The sequence below is a fragment of the Electrona antarctica genome (assembly GCF_951216825.1).
Source record: "Electrona antarctica genome assembly, chromosome: 4".
Classification (NCBI taxonomy): domain Eukaryota; kingdom Metazoa; phylum Chordata; class Actinopteri; order Myctophiformes; family Myctophidae; genus Electrona; species Electrona antarctica.
This window is the reverse complement of record NC_136809.1, coordinates 10,577,317-10,590,130: the sequence shown is the minus strand read 5'-3', so window position 1 is coordinate 10,590,130 and position 12,814 is coordinate 10,577,317. Positions and strand designations below refer to the sequence as shown.

At 44.0% G+C, this 12,814-nt stretch overlaps 1 protein-coding gene across 1 annotated transcript in view; it reads left to right on the top strand.

The window, feature by feature from the left end:
• Nucleotides 1-2,097: 2,097 nt before the first annotated feature.
• Nucleotides 2,098-12,814, top strand: part of LOC306921131 (uncharacterized protein) — a gene marked incomplete at its 3' end in the record, with an annotated part of 143,620 nt that continues 132,903 nt past the window's right edge. Inside the window, exon 1 of the mRNA XM_079498243.1 lies at nucleotides 2,098-2,812. The remainder of the gene's footprint in view (nucleotides 2,813-12,814) is intronic.

Sequence of the window (12,814 nt, the reverse complement as noted above, 5' to 3'; positions counted from 1 at the left end):
TCGAATGCAGGGCCTGTATATCTTTGTATGCTTGTATTCCTGTCTACCCCTCAGGCGCTGTTACTGTCACACCCAATCGGATTCCTTTTACAGCCACACAATCAGCATTGTTTGTCTTCCTGGAGGAGCTGTGTTCCAGACCACCCGTCTTTCTTAACGTCGTTTCATCTGTCGTGTTCCCATCATTACTATCTATTGTGCCGTGGCAATGTCTGAGTGGAGTGTGCAGCAAACACCATGGGGATATTATAGTCAGTGTGTATGTGTGTGCAGAAAGTGAGAAACTGTGTGTTTTGTCCTTATCAGGGGACCAGCTGCACAATGTTTTTTAAAGCCGTTGTCCTTTAGAGAGAGTCGTGACAAGCAAGCGAGACCATGCTAGATGTCTCTTTGCCTCCAATCAAAGAATTCTCCTTCCAGTGGTCAGGAAGTATGGTGTGTCATCCATGATAAGGAAGATATGAGCTATTGCTTGCATAGAATATTAATGCCTACTCTACTGCTATAGCTTTAGAAGACAAATCCCCACAGATAAGATGTACCTTCCCCGACAACCCCAACAGTAAAGGAAGTGTGTTGGGTTTCAGATGTGTTATGCTCTTGGGTTCGATTTTTGTAGTTTTCTTTTTAAAACCAGGACAGACGTTGTCATTGGAAACACTGTTGAGTTGAAGCTGTATAATATTACATGATAAACTTGTTTACTTTCTAAATCCCAGACTCCATACCACATTTACTAATTACAAACCTTGAAGTTGTTTCCTATTGAGACTGTTCCTGTTGAGACCTTCCTTTCATGTTTTCCCTCTATCTGTTGTTTCCTAAATCTTGTGTTCATTAATGTTGTTTTAACAGCATAGATAATAATCAATCCAAAACAGTCCGACGCTTAGAAACAATGTCATTATAGATCTCTAAGTGTGGAAATGTCTTGGGTTGATTTGACATGACTGATAATAGCGCATATTATATTAACACAAAATTATGCTCTGTAGGACAAATCAACAAAAGTCTTTTATGCTGCTTTGAAAGGAGGAATTTATGAGTAGAATGGCATATTGTCTCCATAAAGGCTGTACTAGTTGAAAGGGATATTATGACAAACCCCAGACAGCTGTTCAGAATTGTGTGAAACTTTGCAGGAAGCATTTCAATATAGCAAACCATTTAATAAGCCAAGTTTTCAAATTAAGAATCCCCACATGGGGAGATTTAGCAACAAGCTGCGGATATTTTCAGTTCATGTGTCTGCCTGGAAACATTCTTCCTTTCATTCACTTGGAGGCATATTTTTCAGCTTTCATTGGCCGAGTGCCAGTGTCAATTCCATGGTTCTCAGAATCACATTCTTTGGTGCTTAGTGATATCTCATGGCTTCAGACTCTGCTCCCTGGAAGATTAAGATACAGGACATAGAAATGACCATAAGACAATGGCTGGCGCTCTGCCTCGGCTCCGGCAACACAGATTGGTTCGTAATGGCAGGCCTGATGCTGCTTAGGAATAATGAGGATGAATATGTATGCGAGAAGGAAATAAAAAATAGGCATGTATTCTAATCCAGCATAATCTTTGAAGCCCCACGCACACACGCACGCACGCACACACACACACACACACACACACACACACACACACACACACACACACACACACACACACACACACACACACACACACACACACAGTTAAATGAATAATGAGGCTGAATATGCTGCTATTGTATTCAATAGCGTATTCAGGCCCATATTAAAATACAGCATAATTGTTCACCCCCCTCCACACACACACACACACACACACACACGCACACACTTTAGGCTATAAATAGAATAGAACCGACATCAGACATAATAGTACTACTGATGCTGTACAAATAATCTGACTGTAGCCTATTCTATAAATCCAACATAATTTTGGACCCCTCACTCACAGACAGTACACACGCACGTACACAGTCACACACGCGCACGCCAAGATTAAAAGGCAAAACAAAGAAGGCGGCGAAAGGCCTCTCTGGCGTCACATTTGATCGCCCCTGTGAACAGAAAAAAAAAGTGTACATTCTGTTACGTCGTCATCGTCTTGCGACACCCATTCTCACCAGCGGCAGCTCTCTGTCAGCCAGCCCCAGTCAGTCAGTCGGTGTGAGAGAAGAGGAGAGGAGACTCGGAGAGAGAACCAGGAGTCAGGACAGAACAGAACAAGGCTGCTGGAGTCGGACTGACTGCTTGTTGTGGAGGAGGAGGATAGAAAGCACACACCGACACGCTGAACCTTCCTTCCCACATCCCCACCATCATCACCCCCTCTTCTTCTTCTGACGGGCGGATCGGATGCTAACAACACGTCGCCCTCCCTCCTGGGGCTGAAGGACTTTGCTGAACTTGACTTGGCTTTGGGAGAGGAACACAACGGACAGACAGACAGGAGCTAACAGGCTAATATAGCGGAGGTTATATCTCATTAGCCTCCGTTACGTTTCTGCTGCTGCTGCTGCTAAAGTGCTAACGGGTTCTACTCTATAATAGTAGGGGCGCCGTACTGTTGTTCAGCACACACCACTTAGCATCGCTGCTAAAGCTGGGGCTAACAGCGGCTCCGTTAGCCGCGCGCTCACACCGACACACAGCTCTGTGTTCTGCGGGGGAAATGCTCGCCGAGGAGCGGGGGAGACGCCGCCGGACTGGAGCCACTGTCTTGAGCGTTAGCCTGTGCTAAGCTAACCGGCTGAAGAAGGAACACACACACACACACACACACACACATAACAGCATAAAGCGGACCCAGCAGCGGAGAGGCATTTCTAAAGGTAAATACGGCCATTTCGACTCCACGGTGTCGCTCGCCAATAGAAGAGCAGAGCTACAAGCTAAACTCCAGCAAGCTCCGCGACGCGTTGTTCAGCTTGTAGGTCCATTCTGCTCCTCTCCTCTTCTCTTGGCCAGGCGATCACCAGCCAGCCGCTCCGCCTCGCACCGATGGAGCGTGGAGACTTTTCTCTGTCGCTCGGGGATAGCGGCGTCGTTTTCCGCCGAAGAAAGTGTCGACCTGGCGCTCGTTGACACCTTTTTCGGTTGACAATGACGTAGTTGTTGTTGAAAACGGCGTCGTTTTCCTTTGGCCGGGCGACACACAGTCACTGTCTCACACACTGGAGACTAGAGGAGAGGCCGAGCGCATTAGCCAATAGCCAAGCTAACTCACTGTCCTGCTGCTGGTGGCTGAGCACTGTTAGCAACGTAGGCTAAAACGTTAATGTGGGCTTTCTTCATCTCTCATTGGTGTCTTCTTTATTATTCCATATAGAGGTGAGAAGCGGCCAATGAGAATAATGTTGGTTTAACGAGCAAAGCAGCTTGGCTTTGCACTAAGACCGAGGCTTTATAAAGTTTTTTTTGCTAGCTAACTTTTGCAAGAGTTGAATCTGAAGTGTTGGAGCCGGGGGGGGGGGGGGGGGAGTCGGGGACCACGTTGGTTGGTGTATTGATGAACAGCACGTGGGAATATGGGCTTTTTATGTCTGTTTTATCATAATTATTATTATTACTAGAGTTATTCGTCAGATCGTATAGGAAAAATAAGCATCCTGATCCCCCTTTTTGACGGATAGTTGCTGCTGCATAGCCACATGCCATCAAACCTAACCGCTCAGTCAGTGCAGGGACTCAAGATTGGCTCCCTTTGATCAAAGTTGTAAACTAACTAAATGGCCATCAAATGCGCAGTCGTTTTTATGTTTATTCTATTTGTTAGCTGGATATTATCTACACAGGCATGCCAGAACAAAAACGCATTCTCTCACAGGATGCAGATGCTGAGTTGCATAACGAATGGTTTATAACTGGAGAAGATGCTGCAGCTGCACGATTCACGTTGTTGTTGTTTTGGACGGCAAGGCAAGTTACACTTTAGTTGCAATTGCAAACACCCATTGACTGGGCTTGTAGTTTTCATCCATTAGTCATTGTCTACAAGAAAGGTGCATGTAAGTGTGCCATGTTTGCCCTGATACTCTGTTATATCTGTGTAATACTAATATATATATACACCCAAATTTGATCCAAATTACAAATCACTCTGGATAAGTGTCTGCTAAAAACACTCAGCAACACTCCAGTAGTATGAATACTTACTGATTATATAACGCACACATACAACTTTATAACTTATAATAATATTACAAAGTGGTATCAAGGCCTTCCTAGTTCCTACCTGTGATCCAATCTGACTGCCTGTGATATTTATTACATTTTATTCATAATATTTACAAAAGTGGAGTTGTGTGATGGAACACAACACAGTAACCTAACCTCAAACTGTGTTCGTGTCTGGTAGCAATTCAAGCAGCCCACTACATTAAAAGCAAATGTTTGACACATTGGGGCGTTTATGGATTTCAAGGGAAGATGGATTTTGGCAACAGGCAAGAGCCACATTATAATGCAATCTTTGTCACATGAAACAGTCATTTGTGGATTACAATGAACATAGGAAATAATATTGCATTGTTTCACCATCTTGTCAACATGTAGTTAGTTACATACCTCCTCCTAAGTTCTAACCCAGATGCACTGAATGCGTTGTGTATAGGAAATATGATAGCTCTTGTCATATCAAATTATTTGCACTCGCTCAACTTTGAAAAGAGAAAAAAATCAGTTTGGCTCGAGGACGCTATTATTTTGTATAAAACATGAATGGTTTAGGCTACATTAAAACAAGTGGCGGCTGGAAAAGTATTTGAAGTGGTGCACTGAGATTGTACAGGATGGTATTTCTATCTATGTTTGTTTTACACCCGTCCAAATCCAAATGTGATGCAGGCAAAAAATCTGTTTATCTTCTGCGTCTTCTCCCAGAGAACCTTGTTGTTCACCTCTGTGCTTTTTTCTCAAAATCTGGCTGAAGTCATAGCATGTTTTTGGTGAGTGAGAGATGATTCTTTTTCACCACTTATTGACTTTGTCATGGTATGACAAGTATGCACCAACCGCTTTCTTCACCCTGGCCAAAGTTGCTAAAAAAATGACTTTAGCTGTTGGCATGCTTATATATTATGTGAGCAATTAGACAATAACCCATTATTCTATGAAACTCAAGTTCTGCTTGTGAATCATAATGAACAAATAAACATGAGTGATTCATGGTCCTGGATTCAGGTGATGTTTCAGCTATACTACTGTGGACCTATTGTCAGCAAAGTTCAGTGAAGCACTGTTTATAGCTGTGGGAAATATTATAATTTGCCTTTTCCCCCCCAAATGCACACACAAAGCCAGTTTTCAGTATTCTGCATTTGAATGAGTGGATTTGCCCTATGTCATGTTCATGTTCTGGCAGAAACACTGAGTCAATCCTGGTTCCCATGCATCTCCTGGGACTTTGGGAGGACCGCTTTCTCCAAACTATTGACATGTCTCATTGTTGGTTCTCCTCTAGGGTAACTACACATGCCGTGTTTATCCAGGGTTGGAGCAACATGCTTACATTTTGAATAATAACCGACTGTTAACCGCTTTCAGCCTGTTGTCCCTATTTTGGGCATGTCATTGTAGGCAAATGTGTGTGTGTGTGTGTGTGTGTGTGTGTGTATGTGTGTGTGTGTGTGTGTGTGTGTGTGTGTATATATACAAAAAAGTCAAAAAGAGCAGATCTACAAGCTTGCAATGTAATGCGAGTTGTTCGGCTATTTCTGTAAAGTAAAATCCTTATGACTCGTGTTGACACTTGACAGTCACCAAGTGAAGGCTATTGCTCATAGCTCGTGTAGAAGCAAACACTATGTTTTACTTGAAGCTATCATATGTGAGGAAAGACTTGTGCGATCATGTATGTACCGCCTGGTACAGTATTTCTGGTGATGCAACGAACGGCAGTATAATCAGGTGTGATAGATAATGGAAACAGGAAGCCACAGTGAAAGAAGGAAACACAACAGTTCCTTGTGTGGCCGCTGCAGGGAGAAAGACAAACAAAGTTAAACTAGTAACACACACAGAACTATCTGATGCCTTCCCCACTCCCTCTTCCTCCTCCATCCACTCTCCTTTACCCACCGTGACACTTTCACTCTCGTAACACGTCCTCTCTGCTCTTGAGACCCCCTCCCGCCCTCCCTCCCATCCTTCTTATTCTATACAGGAAACACTCATGCCCTGAATAAGTCCTCAAAGGGCCTGAATAAATGAAGAAAAGTGAGAGAATGCCCCAGAGGTCGTCAGGAGGCACACATTACTCTTGAATGGAAAACGGGACATGGGGCACCAGCCTCACTATGCACGTCGCTGCGAATACAATATTTCCCAGCAGTTTTCTCTGTGCATATTCGATGAAAGCTGTTGAAAGGAGGAAGGATAAGATGATTCATTTGCTTATTTGGACTGGTGCCTTTTATGGCCCGACTGTATGACATGGCTGAAAGCTGTTTGCCATGAAAACAAATCACAGATGTTGTCTTCTGAATAGCGTGGTTGCGATGAAATGGTGATGGATTCCGTAATGGCCTTTTTCAAAATGCAAATAAAGGAAAGGGAAATGATAAAGGAAAACCTAATGTATTGCCCTGAACCACAGCTTTAGAGTCAACTGTGTGAAGAATGCTGCTGGGGCCTTTTCTCCTAGTCGGAGAAATTGGCCAGTGTTTTTGTAAATTGTCTGAATATTGGGGTGGCTGTGGCTCAGGAGGTAGAGCAGATCGTCCAATGAACCGTGGGTCGGCGGTTCGAATCCCTGCTCCTCCTGTCCACATGTCGAACTGTCCTTGGGCAAGAGGAACCCTACATTGCCTCCAATGAGTCTGTCGGTGGTAGCTTGGTGTGCGACTGTGGGAAGTGAGGACGCTGGCGTCCCAATATATTATGAATGAATGAACCATTGTAAAGCGATTTGAGAATTGAGATCTTAGAAAAGTGCTAATGCAATTAGCTGGCTGGTGGAAACCAGGTATTTTATGTTCACGACAAAAAAATGTAATTAATAAACTAGCTCTAATAGTTTAAATTGGGTTTAATCACTTTCTATTTTGGGCATGTCATTTTTGAAAGTGCAAAAACATTAAATATTTGTAAAATCAACCCACAGAGGATTGATCGATTGAAAATATGGAGATACAAGGTTTTCCACCTGACAGTGACATAGATCTGTATCTATCTGCCAATTGGTTTGGGCTGTTGGCATAGACCAGTACTTTGTATATTGGTGCGTCTCTATTTATAACCTTAAACCACTCCAGTCCAGTGTGCATTGCAACACAGCCAAGAGTAAAGTGTTGACCTTGTGTTGAGAAACACTGTGCTGTCAGTGGCAGTGGCCGTGTCATTCACCCACCTGTGAGTTGCTTCACATGGCTTCAAGGCCTATATTCCCACTCACTCTGGAACTACATAAAAAAGTTCTATTTTAGGTTTTGGTTCTCACTCATGCCTAGGGATTTACTCACTCACAGTCAGCAACTCAAAATGAGGTCATGTAATTTGATAACTTACGGGTGCATATTAAACTGCTTTTAAAACAAACTGCATGCCGTGTAGATGATGGATGTTGTTGGATCATGTTGATTTGTTTTCCAAGATACTTCTAAATTGGCTAGCTGAATTGTTTTCCAGAACTAGTAGTAGTTGTACTTAGGATCAAGATCATGACGTCAGGTCCCAACTTTTCAAAATGTTAATCAGATGAGACAACCAGTGAGTGACCCCATAAACCATAAAGCTGCAAGCGTGAATGATTTCATTTTCTTTATTTTTGTGTGAAGAGGAGTTGTTTATAGGATGTAGAAGAAGAAGCCACATTCATGTTGACATCATTGTCCAGTTTTCACACCTTCGTAAGTTATAAGTAAGTAAGTTATAAGTAAGCCTCCTCATGATGAGTAAAGACAACTTATTGTCTCCACCAGGCCGAAGGCATGGGGAGAGAGTATGTTTTGTTGTCTCCACCAGGCCGAAGGCATGGGGAGAGAGTATGTTTTGTTGTCTCCACCAGGCCGAAGGCATGGGGAGAGAGTATGTTTTGTTGTCTCCACCAGGCCGAAGGCATGGGGAGAGAGTATGTTTTGCACTCCGTGTGTCCGTGTCTCCGTCCGTCTGTCCGTCTGTGGACAGCTAATCTCCGGCACCATTTGCTTGATTGCAGCCATACTCTGCACACACACTCCCTGAATGCCACAGCTGAACCTCTGCCCCAAGGTTTTCACATTGGCCTCTTGTAGCGCCACCAGGAGGCCACTGTGCAAAAAATTTTTTTGGACAGTACACCTACAGATTTACATACAAATACAGCAGATACAGATACAGCAAATTGGTACACAGTCTCTCTAGAGCCATTCAACGAAACGTTGAATGGCTCAGTTTCAAACAAAATGTGTGCAAATCATGAACACATCGTGTGATTTCCGTGAAATTGTACATGCACATTCCCGCTATGCAGAGGAAGAAATGCCACTTGAACATTTTAACTTAATGTTTACCTCTAACTGTACGGATCTGTGTAAAACTTTGTATGCACACTCCCTAGAGGCCAAGGAAAAACCTTTGCCTGGAATTTTTCACATCTGCTCTTTATAGCGCCACCAGGAGGCCGACATATGTAAAACACATTTTCTAATATTTCTCATAATCCGTCCTGATTGGCTACGATTGGCTTCTAAACTTTTCAGGAGTAGCTCGCTTTGTACCCGTTTTGTACAAATCGCCACAACTCCTCAACGCAGCGTCCGATTGCGGTGAAACTGTGCATGCATATTCCCACTAGGCTGAGGAAGAAATGACAGTTTTCAAATCAGCCTCATGGTGGCGCTACAACAGGCCAAGTCGCGCCACACACACACACACACACACACACACACACACACACACACACACACACACACACACACACACACACACACACACACACACACAAAACATGTTTATATTACTCCCAAACATCACACACACTCCTATCCTCCTGTTGGAGACCTGTGCCCAGGAGGGCACTTTTCTAGTTTTGTTTCTGAATCTCCATGGCTGTAGCAGTGTGAGAGTTTGAAGAGAAAGACCAGGGCAGAGACCAGGTTCCCCCAGGGGTCTGCTGTACTTGTTGTCGTCGTCGTCGCCCCCCCCTCTACTTCCCTTTACACCAAAGTTATATTCTTTGCCAAAATAATTCAGTATTTTTGCAGAATCTTTGCCTATTTTCACAAAACGTTATGTCTATTCTATGATGCTGCCTATCATTCATGTGGTTTAAAGGCCTCTCTGCGGCAACAGAAAATCTGGGCAATGGATGCCTCAGTGCTGGATGCCTCAGTGCTGGATGCCTCAGTGCTGGACGGTGACTGAGCAAGAGGTTGTTAACCAACCCACTTAAGTTCATACAGCTCCGTCATTTATACTGCAGTGCTGCTGATCATTGTCCATCTAACTGTGATTTGATTTGAGTCGATGGTATTTCAGATTTATGTCTTCTCTTCATTTCGCACACCATTTGATGCTCCCAAAATATCTTTACTGGTCGGTTATCTTTAAAAAGTAAGTAGCCTTGCCGAGCCATGAGGCCCATAGGGCAGGAGCCTATCTCCTGTTTCTGTAGCGTGAGGTAGCTTGATGTACAAGTACACCCCCTGGACATGACGCTAGTATGTCGCAGGGACTTACCCCCAATCCAACCCTTGATGCTGAGTGTCAAGCAGGGAGGCACTGGGTCCCATTTTTAGAGTCTTTGGTATGACCCGACCAGGGATTGAACCCCGACCTCCCAGTCTCAGGGCGGACACTCTAACCACAAGGCCACTGAGCTGGTTATCTTTACCTACCAGTAAAGATATTTTGGGAGCATCAAATGGTGTGCGGATCTTTTCATTTCTTCATTGTGACTTTGTTTTGATCCGACACCCAGCCTATAGGTTTAGATGTGCACCCAGCCTATAGGTTTAGATGTGCACCCAGCCTATAGGTTTAGATGTGCACCCAGCCTATAGGTGTAGATGTGCACCCAGCCTATAGGTTTAGATGTGCACCCAGCCTATAGGTTTAGATGTGCACCCAGCCTATAGGTTTAGATGTGCACCCAGCCTATAGGTTTAGATGTGCACCCAGCCTATAGGTTTAGATGTGCACCCAGCCTATAGGTGTAGATGTGCACCCAGCCTATAGGTTTAGATGTGCACCCAGCCTATAGGTTTAGATGTGCGTGTCCTTTTTGACTGTTTATTCAGCCATCTCTACTACTTCTCTTCATTTCCCCACAACAACTTGTGAGAATCATGGATTGCATGATGTGCCTCTTTTGTCCGTTACTTTGTTTGCGTGCTTGGTGTTGTGGGCTGAAAATAACGAATACATAATCTACAAGCCCAGCTTGTAGAATTGTAGATATGCTAATGTTTTGGTAACTAATTCATAAGACACAGTATTAATCAGTCTTAACCCATTTTGGGGAGGGAACCCCTTTTGGTGTTAGCATTATGTTATGCTTTAGCTATTGAAAAATAGCAGATCTACAAGCTCATAGCGCGCCACCGAGTGGCGCGCTACGAGCTTGTAGGTCTGCTATTTTTGAAAAATCGAAGAACCACTGACATAGAAATAGCTTTTTCAGAAAACTGTCGGGATGTAGAAGACATTTTTAGAATCTGATCTCAGGTCAGAATGGGTTAATACTTCCACATTGCAAGCCTTCTGGATAGTTTGTGACGACGGTCGGTCGGTAATAAAAGCCAGTACATAGTGCAGCTCTACTGTATACTACCATTTCCAGGAAGCGTCACATTACCTCTCCTGGCTGCTGTTGTAGATTATTGACCCCAGTGCCCTGCTGAAAGCTTTCTCATATGGACACTGATATTTCCTCTCCTTTGAACACCATGTTGCCCAAAACACGAGGGTGATGAAAGCAGTTCAGAGTACAGACACAGCGTATGGATTCAGACCATGGCTGAAATACTACTCATGTTAAAAGGTGGAGATAATAGCTTTGGAGAATAATAAATAAATAACTGTTCGTCTCTACGCTCTAGTCTAAAAGGACAAATTAAACAAAACGAAAATCGGAAATCATCATATTTTTTTTTTTTGCTTTTTCTGCCTTTATTGATATGTTGAAAGTAATCTGACAGGATATGGGAAGAGAGATATGGGTGGGGGGGGAAGACACACGGCAAAGGCCGTCTGGATCGGGAGTCGAGCCAGCGGCACGCCGTCAGGCTGGCACAGCAGCCTAAGGGCCGATTCATACTCATTTTACCGCTGTTTCGGCGTTGTAGTGCCGAAATGATTTCGGCTCGTCAGAAATTTTCAGTAGCACCGAAGAGCCGACTTTAGGACGGTACCCGCCCGCCCCGAACCGAACTCTACAGAGCCGAACCGACTTTTATTCGGCTCTAAAATAGGAGTATGAATCGGCCCTAAGTGCCCAGACGGTTGAGCTAACCGTCCGGAGAAATCATCTTTTGTTCGGAATAAAACAAGTTGCTTTATCGCTGCATCATATTTTTCTGTGAATGATGTACTCATGATACCAAGTTTTCACACAGAAAAACCAAAAAATGTACCTGGTAATAAACTTTGTAACAATAATTTATTCTCGGCACACTAATTTATGCTCGCCATATCACCCACGATAACCGCTCGTCTACAAGCTAATGTGTCGTGAGCTTGTAGACGTCACTAGACGAGCTATGTTCGGCGGGGGAAATGAAGAAATGGACCGAGAGAAAGCTGCTGTCCCTCCCTATGTACCCTAGGTGTATTGTCTTTGGGGGAAATGACGAAATGGACTGAGAGAAAGCTGCTGTCCCTCCCTATGTACCCTAGGTGTATTGTCTTTGGGGGAAATGAAGAAATGGACTGAGAGAGAAAGCTGCTGTCCCTCCCTATGTACCCTAGGTGTATTGTCTTTGGGGGAAATGAAGAAATGGACTGAGAGAAAGCTGCTGTCCCTCCCTATGTACCCTAGGTGTATTGTCTTTGGGGGAAATGAAGAAATGGACTGAGAGAAAGCTGCTGTCCCTCCCTGTGTACCCTAGGTGTATTGTCTTTGGGGGAAATGAAGAAATGGACTGAGAGAAAGCTGCTGTCCCTCCCTATGTACCCTAGGTGTATTGTCTTTGGGGGAAATGAAGAAATGGACTGAGAGAAAGCTGCTGTCCCTCCCTATGTACCCTAGGTGTATTGTCTTTGGGGGAAATGAAGAAATGGACTGAGAGAAAGCTGCTGTCCCTCCCTGTGTACCCTAGGTGTATTGTCTTTGGGGGAAATGAAGAAATGGACTGAGAGAAAGCTGCTGTCCCTCCCTATGTACCCTAGGTGTATTGTCTTTGGGGGAAATGAAGAAATGGACTGAGAGAAAGCTGCTGTCCCTCCCTATGTACCCTAGGTGTATTGTCTTTGGGGGAAATGAAGAAATGGACTGAGAGAAAGCTGCTGTCCCTCCCTATGTACCCTAGGTGTATTGTCTTTGGGGGAAATGAAGAAATGGACTGAGAGAAAGCTGCTGTCCCTCCCTATGTACCCTAGGTGTATTGTCTTTGCCCCGGCGCTGATCATTATCACATTTCATTTGAAAATAGACCCAGTGTGAGAATCCTGTGTGGCTTTAATACCTTCAAGCTGAAGAATAGCTCTCTTAACCCATTTAGGCCTGACGTCGAAATTAAAAAAACGTTCGCTCTGAAAGAATATATATTCAAAGATTTGTGCCTAATTTTTACGATTTTTCAAAAATACCAGACCTACAAGCTCGTAGCGCGCCACTCGGTGGCGCGCTATGAGCTTGTAGATCTGCTATTTTTCAATAGCTAAAGTATAACATAATGCTTAGTTAAAACACCAAA